An 18,776-nucleotide genomic window follows, 5' to 3' on the forward strand; every position below is an offset into this window, starting at 1 on the left:
CTTCCATTATCAGCACAGTCTTCTTGGTAGGGCAGAGGATTTTCCCCTTGCTTCTACATGACGCCTGTTTTTAATAACCATTTGTTGAGTGTTTCTAAAAAAATAGAATATGTAACCAAAAAGTGTTCCTTAGAGTTCCCACAGGTGGTTGCTGCCTACACAGTCACTTAAAGAACTTCTTCAAAACACATTTCAATACTGCTGAATTACCAAATCAACAAAAGTTTGAGTCAACTGCCTTTGTGTTTCCAATATATCATTTTCCCCCAAATATAAAATGTATGAAACAAATGCCTATTATCTGTATTTTATATGCCAATTACAAGCTAACTAATTATCATATTTACTATTAAAGAACAAATAAACTCTGAAAATTGTCTTACTAAAAAATAACTTCATCAGTTTCACAACACAAATAAACATATTTACTTAAACTGTGTAGTCAATTATAAGTATAATCCAGATATACATTTTTACAAATGTTATTGGATGAATTTATCACAGAACTTAACACATACATAATGTCCAAAAAATCACCTTAGAAGTCACTGGTCCTTTCTTATGATTTCTATTTCCATAGTTTCATACTTTACTTTCAACTTTCTAAAGCTCTAACATCTAAAGCTTCCATTAAGGAATCCATTTTTGATAAATCTTGACAGGTGATAAAATAAATTTTACTTATAACTCATTGCTTCTATTCATTGGCATCAAATAGACCTCAATATAAAAATTTGAATATATAAAGTTGTCATTCACGTCTAAAGAAGTATTTTCCAGTGGTATAAATCTATATTTTTTTGAATGATGACTTCAAATTTACTTAGTAACCTATCAAATAATATATCAAATGACTATATTACTATAATCTACCCCAGACATAAATATTTTGATAGAAAATAGCACATAGTTTCTTTAACATTTATGAACACATATGGTAAAGTAACAGGTGAACCATGCAAATTTCCTTAACAATCACATTTATTGAACACTAATAAAGGAAAAAGGACACCTCTAAAATTTAGTATATTAATTATAATCTTACCAGTAGCTCACAGGTTAGGAATTCAAAAATATGTTCACCACCCTGAGACCTAGAAAAGCACAATAAAAAACATTCTCTATTAGTACTAGTATTACATTTTAATCCAAGCATCATAAAATGTTAGTGATCCAATATTATGAGAAATTATAATGTATGTGTAATTAGTGTACATATAACTTAAAAATAATTTTGACTATAATATTTGGCAGAAATAGCATTACTGTTACTTTGCTCACATCAAACTATTGTGATTTAAGTTCAGTTACCCTAATTTGGAATCTTTAATGCAGGGATGACAAGCAAAGCATTTTCATTGTCTCCTTTGCTTCTTGTGGGACTACAGTGAATGACACATTTGCAAGCAAAATGTATTTTGCATATATTATTTTAGAGAAGCTTTTCAGTTACATTAAAATTTATATAAACTAATTTACCAGTGTTAAATATACACACACCCATTTACACATGCAATTGTGCACACACACACAAACATGCACAAATTTGGTTATTATATTATAATTCTATTTTCATTTTCGTCTAATTTGTTACAATCATTAGAGACAACATAACTTTCTATGGATATGAATATTCTGTATCATAATTTTGAAGACTACATTGTACTCCATAGTTCACTATACATCTTAAATTGTTTAAGACATTTAATCCAAACATAAAATTATATGATACTGATTAATACTATTGTGTTTAAATCAAGCCATTTGTTTACCATCACATGTGATCAGTATTTACTAGTTAATGTGCTTTACAAGAGGTTTATTATTTTGATGCATTGGTAACTTACTAATCAAAACACATTTATCAAACTGTTAAATTTGGTTATTTCTAGGTACAATGTCTTCTATATGAATAAAATAAGCAAACTGAAAATTTAATCTCTACCCTTAATGAATAATCAGTAGTATTTATAAATCCTTTAGAAAATTCATAAATGACTTAGGTATAGAAGCAAATGTTCTACTGTGTAATATCTTGCAATATAAGTTAATAGAACAGAGAAACGGTAATAGATTGTGTCTATTATGTCAATACCTTAATGAATGATGTTGTTTGGAGGATATGTTTTTCTCAGGTGTTTATGTATTAAATTGTTGCAACTGTTTTCTGCTGTAAATGAAGAAACCATTATATAACACAATTTATCTGACAGGAATGACGTTTAACTCTTAGGAGGGATTATCATACCTGAACATTATTCTTACACTAAAAGAACCACTAGAGGAGTGAAATAAAATTTTCTAATATCTTTCTGATGAAATGTTAGAAGAAAGCAAAACATCACTACTATTGAGGTTTAAATATTAGGTTGGTGCAAAAATAATTGCAGTTTAAAAGGTTAAAAATAATTGCAAAAACCACAAGTTCTTGTGCACCAACCTAATATTTTTGTTCCTATTCTTCAAATTGAAGTGCATGCGTAGAGTGAAATCTTCAATAATGAATGTTCAGATTTTATTGGTAAAAGTCACTGAGCTAATTTGTGGCAGAGACTTGACTGCACTCTAATCTCTGATTCTCAATCCACTGTGTGTCACTCCAGTCTATGGCCATTACTCCAGGTCTCCTTGTTCCCAAGTTGGTATAGAATTTACTAGCCTTTCATAGAGGTTATCAACTGCCCATTGCTTTTACAAATCCCAATGCACATGGATTAACCTTGTGGACCTTCCCAGCTCATTCTTTTATTGCTTTCTGCTTTCATTTTCCCTGCAGGAGGAAGGAAAGTATATGACTTCAGAAGATCTACTTCCTACTAAAACTTGTTAAAAAGGAAATTTTTCCCAAGAATCTAGTGTGATCTGCGTGCTTATACTTCAAAAAGTCAATCAAGGAATTGTAGTGACCTGCCCCGCTACTCTCCTTTTTTATCAAGTGGTACAGAAGTTAAATTGGGGGAAATGTTAAAAGGTTGATTTTTAGAATCAACATAGGGTTGTAGCTAAATATTACCATTGTGGAATGGACTCCTTGGATACACAAATCAAAAAAATAATAATAATAATTGTTACTACTATTTCATTACTAAAGATTTAAAGTTGAGCTTTAAGGTTTAACATTATAATGCAGAAACAATAATTTCTTTTAGTACTATCAGATGTTAGAGTACGCCTGTAGGCACTGAGGTGCACATTTGCATTATTAAATTGACACTTTTAACTAAAGAGAATTTCAACATATAAAACACATAAAAAAGACTTATGTCCTCCACTTATACCTAGAATATTTATCTATAACTGAACATGAATATTCAGATATTAACAGTAATCCAAAACATCCTTGTTTGTATTACTGAAATTGTAATAATGATTAGATATGTTGGAACCAGACTGTAAGTCACTACTCATGTTCAAATTCAAAAATTTCAGAAATGATATTGAAGTCATTCATAGTGCCAAGTCAGAGAGGTGATTTTAGGCCTATAAAAAGGCCAAACCAGAAACGTGGTTTACTCCATCATTAATCTACCTTTTCCAATGATTTATGTGGCCTGAGTTAGGTAAGGATACTGAGTTCTGGGATACATTTAAAGAAGAAAGAGTCCATTTTAAGATGATATTGATAAAAGCTTTATTTTTAGGGGAGAGATTTGTGGTATGTTATTAAACTGTCAATGACATTGTCATTGGGTTCGAGTTTTATCCTTGAGGTATTTTAAGAAATTGTATTTAATACAAAAAAAAAAAAAACTACCTAAATGAATTTTATCAGATATATTTATCTGTATTACTTATCTTTGGTTGAATAACCATTCAAGAAAAACAAAACAATAATTATGTACCTATCATGTCAAAGTAAGATTCAGAGTAATGTTTATATTAACTGTAAATTACTGCAGAAATCTTGAAAAGTTGTACTTGAATCAGTATTCCTGCAGATTAATTAATGCCATTAAAGGATGTATTTATTGGATATGTGACTCTGCATTTGGAGAAATTCATGAAAATGGCATTTAAGGTGATGATTTCTCTGACTACATCCTCAACTTCTTTTAATAAATCAATATGAATAGTAAATAAATTAAAACACATGGTCTTAGATATGTGTCTTATCTAGTCTTAGATAGTCACAGCCCCATAGTGCCTAGTTTATGACATAATAAATTTAAAGTACGCATTATATATCAGACATTCCAATTTCTAGAATTTTCAGCTAATGAATTTTAGAATCTGTAACATTTTACAAAATATGTACATTTTGTAATATGCACATTTTGGTATAGGTTATCAGAAATTGGTTTTTAGAAAACGAGATAGCTTTCTATCCACTTAGAAAAATGAAAATAATGTATTAAAACAACAACAAAACTTGGAACACCTCTTTCAAGACTGTCAAGCTTATCGTCTCAGAAAGTAAACTCTTATAATTATAGGCAACATGTTTGGGAAGGGGGGAAATAGACTCTTTCAGTGAAACCTGGTATATTGTAAATTCTCAGAAAATAAACAGAGTACCTAAATGTTCCCATAAAGAAATAATTGATGGATAGAAGTCTCTTAAGAAGAAAACTATCCTACAACCTACAGGTGCTAGATTTTACCTAAGCTCAGTCATATCCAAACTTTTTCAATGTCTTATATATAGATTATTTCTTTCAAAGCAGATTTTTTTAAATTTAGTTGCAGGTGTACAAAACAATGTAATTTTAGACATTTACACCCCTCAAAAAGTTATAACCTTCCTCCCCCAATCTACTACCCTTCTGACATGCTAGATACCTGTTACAGCATATTTTAAACCCTGGAAAAGTTAAAAAGTCAGTGATGGGTTGTGGAACTATCAACTCATCCATGATTAGGTAATCTATGTAAATCTGTTGTGTAATCATAGCATACTATATAATGTTAGTTCAGTAATTAATTCATTTATATAATACATATTTACTGAGCAACAATGTATTAGCCACTACTATATTAGAACGTGAGGTTAAAGTGATGAAACAAACAAATATGGTGTGTTTTCATAGATTTTAAATCCTGGTTACTGACATTATATTTAAAAATTTTACATTTCATCACCACTATCAAAAGCCACTAGACATTCTGCCCTAATAGTCTATAATATTTTCTAAGGATTGCTCTTTAGGTGTTCCAAACTCTGGCTTAACAAATTTTAAATAAGTTCAAGTGGGTTTAACACAATGGCAGAAACTTCCAGTTATACCCTAATTTCCATTTTACCTTATTTTTAGTAAGAAAACCCCCCATTTTTAGCTAGGTTCATGGCCACTTAGAATAATATTGCAATCCTAAATTTTGGTGCCATGACACTAAATTCTGGCAAAAATATGATTTTGGAAGTGAAGCAAATTCTAGAAAGTGTCTCTGAATGTAGAAGGTATACCCATCTGTGTTCTATTTTCCCATTAATTTCTGGCTAGAATGTAGAATTAATGCCTGGAGCTCAGCAGTAATTTTGGATTATGTGGGGCTACCTTTACCTCCCTGTTCCCTTAAACTTGTGAGTAATAAGATAGGAAGAGACTGATCCTAGACAACATAGGGTTTCATCTCCGGTTTGGATGAATTATCTCTTGAATGTGAGCGAAAAATAAACTCTATAAGAGGCAGAAAGTAGATAGTGGTTTTTAGGGGCTGAGGGGTGGGAGGAATGAGAATGACTGCTGATGTGTACAGGATTTCTTTTTGGATGATAAAAGCATTCTAATATTAGAGAGTAGTGCTGGTTGTACAATGCTTAATATACTGAATCTACTGACTTGCACAATGTGCACAAAACAGATGAATTTTATGGTATGCATATGTAAATCATATCCCAATAAAGATGCTATTTTTTTAAAGGTGTCTTATATGACTATAAGATTAATTTAACCTCTTAAATTTGGAATATTTTACTATGCTAAAAAATTATGTCACAGGACTTCCAGTCAAGATGGCAGAGTAGATAAATACTGTAATTGCCTCCTCCCATGAACACATCAAACTTACAACTAAATTATAGAACAACAACCATTGGAAACCACCTGAAGACTAGCTCAACAGAAGTCCTATAACTAAGGATATAAAGAAGAAGCCACACTGAGACTGATAGGAGGGATATAGACACAAAACAGGCTGGCCCTACATACATGGTGGTTATGAATTTGGACAACTATCTTAGCTGTAGTGGTCACCACTGAAAAGCGAGGGGACCCAGCATGAAACACCAGTGCCAGGAAGAGGAGTTACCACAACAGCTGACTGTGAGCATTGATACAGTTCAGGTGAGATAGAGGGCTGCTGTAGGCCCAGGTTTCCTTTTAAAGGGTTCAAGTACACACTCACTTGCTCACAAACACTTGCCCTAAGCTCCAGCAAAGGAGCAGCAGCTCAAAAACTTCCAGGAACATAAGGGGAGGATCCGAATTGTTTGGCTTCAAGGCAAGAATCTGGAGGGGTACCACTCCCCTAGACTAAATTGCTATTGTTCCTTTGTTGAACCTTCACACAACCTAGCCTTCAGATTTTGACAGGTACCAAGTCTGAGTCTCTATCAAAAAAGGTAACACTGTTTGCCCCACCCTGGTGATTCCCTGAGACCCAACCACATCCAACTCATGTACTAGTCAGAACCTCTTTCAGAAGGTAACCCACAGAAGTGGCTGGCCTGGGCCCACACTGCAGAGATTCCTAACACCTCTCAAAGGTCAAGAGACCACAAACAATCAACAGCTAGCCTCAATGTGCTCTGTACCTCTTGCTAAGTGGCCCCAAACCTGGCACTAGTGACAGCAAGCCTCAGTTTGTAGCACAGTCTCTTGTACATGCCTCCAACCACAGTACAAGGAGCTACTAACTGAAGATCACTTCATAGCTCCTACTAGATGGCCTTAGACTGGGCACAAACAGTGGCTGACCTTGCCCTATGCCTGAGCCCCTCCTGAAAGGTCCCAGAACAAACATACCTACTGGCCAGTTTCAGACCACACCAAAGCACCACTCAATTAGAACCATAAATGGCACACCCAAAGGATGGACTCAGCAGGCACCAGAGCCCTGCTCAAGTGAATCTGGCTATGTGGAGTCAGCCCCCGAATAGCAGCTTGTCTGCTGTAGTCATGGTCAGTCTTTAGAGCCAGTCAGCCTGAGGGTCAAACCCACTCACTGACATGCCAACAGCAATCCAGGCTCAACTACAAGAGGAGAGCACACTCAACCCACACAAGGGACAGCCCTGGAGCACTGGTTCACGTGAGCAGGGAGTCTGCACTACTGAGACTCACAGAACACATATTACATAAAGCCACACTGCCAAGACTGAAAGACATAGCAGATATACCTATTACAAAGAAACAAACACAGAGAGGCAGACAAAATGGGGAGGAAAAAGAAACATGTCCCAAATGAAAGAAAACGACAAAACTCCAGAAAAAGAAATAAATAAAATGGAGGCAAGCAATCAACCAGATACAGAGTTGAAAACAATGCTTATAAAAATGCTCAATGAACTAAGGGGGAAAATAAATGATCTCAGCGAGAACTTCAACAAAGAGATATGAAACATAAAATAGGAGATCAAAAACATAAAAAAAAAATCCTCCACTCAGAAACGAAAACTACAACTGAAATGAAGAATACATTACATGGATGCAAAAATAGATTAGATGAAGAGGCGGCTCAAATCAACAATTTGGAAGACAAAATAGCTGAAACACTCAATCAGGACAGCAAAAAAAAAAAAACTAAATAAAAATGAGGATAATTTAAGGAACATCTGGAACAACATCAAGTGTACCAACATTCATGTTATAAGGGTACCAGAAAGACAAAAGAGAGAGCAAAAGATTGAAAACCAGTGTAAAGAAATAATGACTGAAAACTTTCCTGACCTGGCAAAGGAAATGAACATACAAGCCTGGGAAGGTCATAGAGTTTCAAACACGTTGAACCCCAAAAGGCCCACACCAAGACACATCATAATTAAAATGTCAAAGGTTAATCACAGAGAGTGTCTTAAAAGCAACCAGAGAAAAGCAGTCAGTTACCTACAAGGGAGCTCCCATAAGACTGTCATCTGCTTTGTCAACAGAAACTTTTCAGGCCAGAAGGCACTGGCATGAAATATTCAAAGTGGTGAAAAGTAAAGGGCCTACAACCAACTTTACTCTACCCATTAAGGCTATCATTTAGAATCAATGAGAGGTAAAAAGCTTCCCAGTTAAGAAAAAGCTGAAGGAGTTCATCACCACCAACCCAGTATTAGAAGAAATGCTAATGAGACTTCTTTAAGAAGAAAAAAGGGGTGGGGGATCAGAAATATGAATAGGAAAACATCACAAAGAAAACAAATTCTCACTGAAAAAAAAGGCAAACCCTTAGTAAGAACTAACTTACTAGCTTGACTAACACTAAAGCTAGTACAGAAGTTAAAAAGCAAAAGTGGGGAGATCATGTGTAATCACAATAGTATATTAAGAAATACACACAAACACACACAGAAGAGTAAAAAATAATGAGAGATATAAATGTGGAGGGGATAAGTAAAAATGGTAGTGACATTAGAATGTGTTTGAACTTAAGTGAACATCAATTTAAAATAGACTATCATAAACATAGCTTGTTATATATGAAACTTATGGTAACCACATATCAAAAATCTACAGAGATATACAAGAAATAAAGAGAAAGAATCCAAACACAATATTACAGAAAGACATCAACATACAAGAGAAGAGAGCAGAAGTATAAAAAAGAACAGGAACTACAAAACCAATCAGAAAACAATTAATAAAATGGCATAACTATCAATAATTACTTTAAATGTGAATGGATTAAATGCTTAAATCAAAAGATGAATGTATAAAGAAGATATACTTAGATAGATAGATAAAATATTACTCAGCCATAAAAAAATAATAAAATGTTGCCATTTGTGACAACATGATGGACCTAGAGGGTATTACGCTAAGTAAAATAAGTCATACAGGCAAACACAAATATCATATGATTTCACTTACATATAGAATGTAAAGGAACAAAATAAACAAGCAAAACAGAAATGAACTCATAGATATGGAGAACAAACTGATGTTTGACAAATGGGAAGGGGGTTGGGGTGCTGGGTGAAAAAGTTTAAGTGATTAAGAATTACAAATTGGCTGTTGCAGAATAGTCACAGGGATGTGAAGTACAGCATAGGGAATATAGTTGATAATATTGTAATAAGTACATGGTGTCAGGTGGTTGCGAGTCTCATCAAGGGGATCACTTCATAAATTATATAGATGTCTAACGACTATACTGTACACCTGAAACTAATATAATAATGACTGTGAACTGTAATTGAAAAAAAAAATGCAGCGCATTCTTTGAGGACTCAAATTTGTCTGAATTCATTAATTTTCTACTATGCATTAACATGCTTTATATGTTAGAGGAAATAAAAATAACAAAAAATGACAATCTGCCTTCTATAATCTAAAATCTGCTGAAGAAAAGTTATTCATAAATCAACACTACGACAAACCATTAACCACCCAGGACTTTTGTGAGGATTTCATTATACTATTGAAAATTATTTCAAAACTACTACATAACAAAATGCATGGTCAGAAAAAAAAAGTTGTCAGTTAATATTTTAGGCTGGAATTTGTACTTTAGCCTATTGGCTGTGCTGCCTTTTAAAATAGTTCTTACAAAACACACATTAATATTAAAATATTAAAACCCCTAAATAAAGCTTTTCTTCATTAAAAAAAAAGTATAAAGTGGAAGTAATGATTGCTAATATTTCTGGTATCCAATAAATATAGAAACAGCATTCAATAATCCGTATTGAGGGTGGGGGTTTACATCTTAATCTAAAATGTATAGATTCTCATGTTTGATACTTTGACTCTTACACATCATCTCCCGAGAAAAGCCTCTTGAAAGTATTTAAAACATTAAAATCTTATAAAAATGTTTCCTACTGCATTGATGATTAATAATAACTGCAAATTATAAATGGGTGTATTACAAACTCTTTCCAAACTCTTTCCATTGGTGACATTGTCATAACTTTCTTAAACTGACATTAAGCCACACTAATTGGTAAAGCTTAAAAAAATAATGCTCATTGTTAACATTGCCATGTAATAGATACTTATACATTTGCGATGAGATTAAAATTGTAAATTGTAATTGGAGATAGTTAGGTTACACTGGAAAAGCTGTCAAAATATGTGAATGTTCACAGTTTTGGTTTAACCTTTATGCACATTAATTGTTTACTATAGCCATACTCCTGTTGCAGGGGCTCAGGTAAGTTTTGGGATTTCAGCTCTGTAACTGCCATCATGAATATTACATGCTTGTCTCTCTCTATTTTGAAAGTATATAGCAGTATTTGGGTGTCACAGTCCCTTTGTGGCTTATGCTGCATGGTTGGCTAGCTTAATAAACCCCTGGAAAGTAGCCTGTATCCCTATTCTTTTTCCTTTTACCACTTTCTTGGCAATTAACCACTCAGGCAAAAATAAGATATACAGCCGGAACTCTCAAACTAAATGAACGCACACATCAGCTGGGATTCTTGTTATAGATTCTCATTGATAGTTCTGGACTTCTGAAAATGCAGAATCTCAGTCCCTGGCCCAGACATATGGATCAGAATCTTCATTTTAGCAATACTGACGAGGTTTTACAGTATTCTAAGGCACAGTTTCTATATCTCTAGGATGGAGGTAGTCATAGGTCAGGTATGTGAAGCACCACATGGCTTCTCTGTCTCCCATCATCTCACCTCTACGCTGATCTCTCCACTTCAATTAGATGATGTTACTTAAAATAACCTAAAGTTCTAAGCTTTGGAAAAGAAAGCTGATACACTGAAATTTTTTCTACATTTTTATTTTTTTCCTATTCTACCTCACAACTAGCCCTATGTGTATCTCATATTCCATTACCATTATTATTTATTCACAGTTACCTACCTGTTATATTCCCAATAGCTACCAAATCCTTTCCTGTATCTGCCCCTCTCTCCTGCTACAACATAACTTACTCATATATTTTTCAGTGGATTAAAGTTATTCATGTTGACAACTTCAATTTTTCTATTTAAAAAATGCATGTGTATCTTTGTTGAAACCTAGAACAAATTCAGGCTGTATCAAACCTATGATCAAATTTTAGCTGTATTGAGTCTGGCCAATTATTTAACTTATTGAGACCTCAATAATAATGATTATTGACAATAATAATAATGATGATCATAAAGACGTGTAAGGCTTCTAAGTGCTATAGGATTTTTCAAACACTAGTTATTTTAATTTAATCCTCCTATCAACCTGAAGTGTTAAGGCACTCTTTTACATCTATTTTGTAGATCAATTAACTGAGGAACAGCAGTTAAATAACTTGCCTAAGGGCATAGATCCAGTCAGGAGAGAAATCTGCTAATGATACCCTCTTATACACTATTAGAATTCAAATGAGTTAATGTGGTTAAAGTGCCCACTGTGGTGACTGATTCCTGATAGCTGCCCAACCAACATAAGTTTGCTTCCTTCCAACTACATGTGTTACTACAGTGATTCTCAGAGTGCATCAGAATGGCTGAAAGGCTTGGTTATACACAGATATCTGTGCTCTTCCCCAAGTCTTTCTGATTTAGTAGGTGAAGAGTGGAATCTCCAAATTTGCATTTCTGACAAGTCCCCAGAAGATGTTGATGCTGCTGATCTGGGCACCCCACTTTGAGAACCACTGAGTCAGTGCTTACTCAACAGAATCACATTTATCCAGTCTTGGCTTCTCAAAGCTCAGATTCTAGCCAACACTCTCTTTAGAGAACAAGATTTACACAAATAGAATACAACCAGGACACATATAGATCAGTCAATTAGAAACATGCCCATGTAAGTTATTCATATTTTTAATAATCAAATCTAGTTAAAATGTATGCAGTAAAATCCATATGGATTTTAGTTGGCTAAATACACTATGCCAATCACAGTGTGTGGTATTTACAACGTTCCTACAACATTTACAAATTATAATCATACTTCAAATACTGTTCTATAATCTTTTTTCTTTTCACAGTGTAATGTATCACAATTGTTTTTTATATTCTCTTACCATGTCAGTTTCACGAGGGCAGGGGTTTTTGTTCCCTTTGTCAATATACCCCAAGTGCTTAGAACACAGCCGGAAATGCAGAAGGTGTTTCTAAATGTTTGCACATCTCTCACTATTTTTCAGTTAAGAGGAATTACAGAATCAAAAAATATGAATGGTTTTACAGGTTTGGTTTGATATAACAAAAATGACCTCCAAAAAGAATGTACTAGTTTCTACTCCCACGAGCCCTGTGTGCTTGTGCCTGTTTCCTTCTGTTATAAAAACTACTTCACATTTCTGCCAATAGTAACAATTACTGCTACATGTGTTTACCAAATGTCAACAATTCTAAATTGTTTTTTAGACAATTCTAAAATTGTTTTTCAAATGTCAACAATTCTAAAATCAAGATGCATACCCAATGAAATAATTTAGCTCTTTTTTCCTTTTGTAGAGCTCTATAAAATAATGATTTGTCTTACAATTCATGGCATTTTAGATTCCAAAAAGAAAAATCCAGTGACACATAAATCCTAGCATTGTATTTGTGAATACTAGTCATAATTACTTCAAAATCTATCTAATGCTGTTAAACATTTTGAAATATCACTGGAACACTTTGTGCTGAATGTTGTCATATATCGCTGATTAATTTCCTAAGATATATACTATTTTCCATGGGCTTACTGAGGAATCAGAACTCAGGACCTGTTTTAATTGCTACAGATAAATATTACTTGTCCTATATTTAAAAGAGATAGGAGAAAAAGAGACATGTTACCAGATTTAAATTAATAAAAACCTTTGAAAAGGAACATAAGGAAATAATGAAAAAAATATTAATATAAATGCAACCACAAAACTTCTTTTTCTATGAAAGAAATATAAAAATCCTGTAATGCTGTAGAGTGTTGCTGTTTTTACTCTCAAATATTAGAACTTAATCACAGACCATTAAAAAAAATTTGTTGTATTTTTTTCACTGTTACCTAATTTTCAATGTTTTAAATCTTTAAGAGCAAATATTTCTCCAGCCAGTTACCTAAAAATAAAAAAAGATTAAATGGTGTGGATTGCTTCAACTGACCAATAAGCATCATAAAATGGTCAACTTTATTAGTAATAAATACATAAACATTAAAATTGGATTACTGTTTTTGTCACACAACTGAATATATCTTATATGAATGTAATATTAAAATTGTAATACTAAAATTCCCCTAAGATCAGATTCAGTTTCTTCAAAGGGTGATACAAAGAATTCATACCTGATTACAAGGATTAACTGATATAATACATGTAAAGTGTGTAGAAAAGTTCTGGCTCAGAGTAAGTATTAAACACATATAAATGGTGATGATGATGTTGATGATTATCAGAAAATAAATCTATGGAGCCATTCTAGGTTTTATTTCTGTTTGCACTTTTACTTCTATGATTAACAGTTGGAGGATGCATAGTAGTAGTGATATATAACTGCCTACCTTCAGAAAATATTAGCTTCTTTTTCTCTGCTGTAAAAGGGGCAAGGTGTGCAAATATGTATATATACACAAACATGTATATCTAATATTATATGTATATTCACCTCTGCCAAGATTTGCATACTGAGTAATATTCCTCCTTAAAGAAAGGACACACAGTTTTGTTATTGTTGCTTAGATTTTAATAGCCCATTAAAACTCTTGTGAAAGAATATGATGAGAATTGGGTTTGAGGCAAGAGGGAGTGCCGCTGAGGGAAACGTTGAGAAGTGGGAGGGAGTCGACCTTACAAGAAGCTTGGAGGACAAATGCCAAGTGAGTGAGCATGAAGCCTTCCCAGAGAGGACCCCAAGAGCTACGAGAAGTTTTCTAAGAAAGAGGACTCTCCATCTTGACAATCAGACCTAGCATAGAATCAAAGTGAAGGTCACGGAGGAAGTTTAGTGATTTTCCATTTGATCATTAACCTATATTGAAGAGAATCTCTAATCATCCAGTTGTCACCTGGAGAAATTGTCCCTTCCTCAGCACAGTGTCCACCCACTGACTGTGCAAGAGAAGCGACACCATTCATAACTTAGTTCATACCCTTTTAATTAGCCAAGGACGACATCTGCCTCCCAAAGACCTAAGATACCTGCAGCCTCTGTAAAGGTGGCTGGATTCCCTGCTATCTACTGGGATAGTAGTATAGGAGAGTAGTATAGGATAGTAACTTTGCATCTGTTCAGGAACAATAGACAGCAGTAGATGATGCTCTTATTACAATTCTATAGTATCCTTGCTGCATTAAAACTGTCAGTTAAATATGAAACATTTTAGAACACAAGGAAGAACATTTGATAATATAGAATAAGAAACACACACACACACACACACACACACACACACACACAATACGAGCATTCAAAGATAAATGAGTTAGAAAAATTTCCAAAGACATAAGCATTAGAGTGTTTTGCCAGTTCTCAAGATGGGCTATATAATGGATTTATTAGGTTGGTGCAAAAGTCATTGCAATTATTTTTTAATTGCAAAAACCACAATCACTTTTGCACCAACCTAATAATACAAAACACCATTCCTATTAGCATCCATTGCAAACGATCTTTCTCTTTGGAGCATGTGTCATCTAATGAGCACACACTTCCTTTGGAGGAATTTGTGTTTAACTAGGGAAAATAGATATTTACTTAAGAATAACCATAGTGCATATATTTATGCATTGTGCAAAGGAATACACATATGCACATTATTTGTCATTATACGTAAATCAAATAGGAATTAATATAAGTTTTTATTATAATATTTGAATCTATAGGCCAAGCTAAAATAATAGGTCATTTTAAAGGTATGTTTAGTAAATATTTTTTAAGCAGAGATGCCAGATAAAACAAACAACGTGCCAATAAAATAATTCCTGAAGAATAATTTGTGTCTGAGTGTTCCACATGTTACACATGCATTATATATAAACACCTCTATATATTCAATAAAATACTCAGAGGTACCCTTTGTATTTCCTTAATAGTTCATAGAGGGATAATATCATACTATATTTTTTTCTTTATTCACTTTATAGAAAATCTTACCTTTTTGTATTTAGGGAAGTCAATTGTTATTGTTAATACACAGACATATTTTTTTAAACAATCTGTATCACTTAATATATCATTTGTGATGTTAGCCTCAAATATTGTAAGACTAGCAAAATGTACAAAAAATGATTGATTGCTAGTTTTTTCAGATGATATGGTGACAAAGTGTTGAAATAATGTAGTCCAGGATGTGGTTAAATATTAAACACTTTACTGTGTGCACAAGTCCATGTTCTTCAAAATGGTATCTAAACTGCCTAATAAAATCATGAATATAAATTGTACAATGAATTAAACCATTATTGGTTTAAATTCATTTTAAATATTTAGGTATAAGAATGTATAACACATTCTGCCCTCAATTTAATATGTCTCTCAGGATTTTAAATTAGTCTAGATAATATTATTCACAACTTACACAAGTCGATATACAAACTTAATCACTAATAAAATTGGGATCCACTATTTTCAAAAACTATTCTGCTATGAAGAAAACTGGATGGTCAGAGAAAGAATGCCTCAGGACTGAGAAAGAAGTAATTAACTGGAATGGAGATGCACTGACCCACGTCAAGGAAGCTGTGGGTAAGAAGCTCCCAGTGGTCTCTGCAAAACTGAACTTGATGCTAGAGCTTTAGAGATTTCTAGAGAAATCTCACTTGGCTTTCTTAGAAATCAGATTTTATGGAAGCGTATTTTATTGATCTATGATATTAATTTTTGCCATCATAAATTAAATATACCTCAAATTTTCTGTTTGCTTACCAGAATAGAAACAATGTAAATATCCAATGTGTCTTGCTAAACCAGTAATTAGATCTGAAACCATTCTGGAATATACTTGTTCATGTACATGGTAGCAACACAACCTATAGCAATCTGGTACTCTGCAGGGTTCTTAGTATAGGAACATTACAAGTTAAATAGACAATGTAGCACAGAAATATTTAATCCAAATTATAAATTGGAAGAGTTTGGTTAAGATACTCTAACTTTGAGAAGGTTTTTCTTTAATTAGTACATGTCCATTTTTCTGTGTTAACCAATATAAATTAACAGTTTTGTTCTTCTGCATTCGAACACTAAAGGGTGTGATTATTCTTTAAATTATCTCTTTATACATAATGTTTTTATTTTTCTTTGTATTTCTATGCAAACAATATAAAGACAGTGGTAGTTTTAAATCACGTCCACAAATTCTTCTGTATTCCTCCCTTCAAAGGTGGAGCTTAACATCCCCCTCCTGGACTGGGGCCTAGACTTAGTGACTCACTTCTGACCAACAGAATATGGTTAAAGTGCTGGCGTGTCACTTCCAAAACTAGCTCACAGATGACATGGGACATCTGCTTTGTTCTTTCTTGGATCCCTTCTTCTGGGGGGACACATATCATAGAGACACTGACATAGGTCCTCATGACAAAGAACTGAGGCCTCTCACCAACAGCCAACACCAAATCGCCCAGAATGTGAGTCACTTCAGTGTGGATTCTCCAAGCCTCAGTCAAGCCTTCACATGACTGTAGCATGGCCAACATCTTGACTGAAACTTTGAGAGACCCTGCCAGAGCCACCCAGCTAATCTGCTCCTGGATCTCTGACCATCAGAAAACCTGTGCCATTAAAAAAGTTTATTATTTTATGTCACAAAATTTGTGTAATTTTTTGCATAGAAATAAAGAAATAATGTAGAGGGAGAAGTAAGCAAACAAAAATTACAATACGATGTTATTAATAAAAGTAATGATGCAATGGGAGAAGTGAAATGAGAAGTCAACTCATTTCATGTTCAGGAAGGATTGGGGAAGTGGAATTTGGAGTAGATAGAAACTGCCGAACCGTAGGAATTAATACAGGTGCAGAAACAGGAGAAGGTTTTCTAGGTAGAAGAATTTTACGTAAAAAGGTATGGCCATCTGAAGAAGTAGCATGCTTAGAAATGGCAGGATGGTTGGTGTAGAGGACACTGATGCATGTGAAGCCTGGCAGAAAAGTTAGAGAATATGTCACACAGTTCATGCATTTCTGTAAATGAGTAAGCATGTGCAACAGTTAAAAACAATCAAATGGATTACTTGATTCCAGTAAACATGTTTCCTATCAACCATATGTATTTCCTACAGCACACAACTCTGTAACAACACATTTCCAAAGACTCTGGTTTCTATGGTAAAATTTCATCACAGAAAAGTCCTTGAAATCAGGGTAGCCACATTCCGTTTTCACAGTTTGGGAATTGTTATTCCTCACAATTCCCATAACATATATTATTTAATAATTATGCAGCACATACTATGTACTAGCATATTTCTAAAGGCTTGGAACATATGTATCAATTCATTCAATATTCATATAAGCACGTGGGCTAGGAACTATTAGTATCCTCATTTTACAAATGAAAAACTGAGGCATGGAGAGGTTAACTGATTTTGCCAAGATTACCTACATACTGTGTTTCTCCAAAAATAAGACCTAGTCAGACAATCAGCTCTAGTGCGTCTTTTGGAGCAAAAATTAATATAAGATCCCGTATTATTTTACTATAATATAAGACTGGGTCTTGTATAATATTATATTATATAAGACTGGGTATAATATAACGTAATATAATATAATATCGGGTCTTATATTAATTTTTGCTCCAAAAGACGCATTACAGCTGATTGTCTGGCTAGGTTTTATTTTCAGGGAACCAGGGTAGTGAACTGTGAGGCTTGGATTCCTACCCATGCAATTTAGTTTCAGGTTTTGTTGTGTTATTGTTCTTTACCACTATATTTTGCTATTTCTAAGTTACACCGAGATTCCAGAAAAGAACTGATCATCTATGTATATTGCACAGGTGAATTTCTCAATGATCTCTCAAATTTTCCATCTTGAAATAACACTTTTTATAGTTTCCCAAAATGTGTTTCACAAAATATTAATCCTATGACATCATTGGTGGGAAATGGTCAAATAGCTCTGGGTAACCCAATACACGTTAAGATTTTCTTGAAGACACAAAACAGATGTAAATGCCTTTAAAGCTCTGAAAATTCCTACAAAATCTACTATTTTTTTAAAAACCCAACATTATGACATATTTTAATCTATTGAGTTATTATCAATTGCTTTCAAACTTATTTTGGGTAATATGCTTCTAATCGTCCTTAACATCTCACTCACCACTCTTTGAGAACTGTTAATCAAGGGTCAAGTAACTGAATCTTTTACGCATTAAAAATAGCCTTAACCACTACAAACATCGCTGTACAAGGAAAAGCATCCCCACTAAGGATACACATCCTGGCTCTGAAAAATCCCGTATTTATCATGAAGGTAGCAAAAATGACAAAACACTTTTACAAGCAAACAGAACTTCCTTACTAATTTTTTTTTCCTAATGGAGATTACCTTATTTTCCCCCATTTTCTTCTCATTTCTAGACCCTATAATCAATCTTATAACATGATTATTCCTGAACCTCCTTCCTGTTAAGCCCTTCTCAAATACTGCCCCTGAGTCAATCACACTTCAAACCCCTTCTGATAGTCTGAGGAATGAAAGCAAAAATGGAAAGTCAAGCCATAGACTCTTGAGATGAAATTAC

The 18,776-nt window shown here is 33.7% G+C and overlaps 1 protein-coding gene across 41 annotated transcripts in view; it reads right to left on the reverse strand.

Annotated features, from left to right (window-relative positions):
• PTPRD (protein tyrosine phosphatase receptor type D) overlaps nt 1–18,776 on the reverse strand; it is a 2,065,421-nt gene that overhangs the window by 1,134,594 nt on the left and 912,051 nt on the right. For all 41 annotated transcript variants that reach the window (XM_088793168.1, XM_074330438.2, XM_074330432.2 and 38 more), the window contains one exon: nt 1,046–1,094. The gene's annotated coding sequence lies outside the window, so the exon portion shown is untranslated. The remainder of the gene's footprint in view (nt 1–1,045; nt 1,095–18,776) is intronic.

The sequence above is a fragment of the Rhinolophus sinicus genome, chromosome 16, assembly GCF_057876585.1.
Source record: "Rhinolophus sinicus isolate RSI-liver-muscle chromosome 16, RSI-T2T, whole genome shotgun sequence".
NCBI lineage: Eukaryota > Metazoa > Chordata > Mammalia > Chiroptera > Rhinolophidae > Rhinolophus > Rhinolophus sinicus.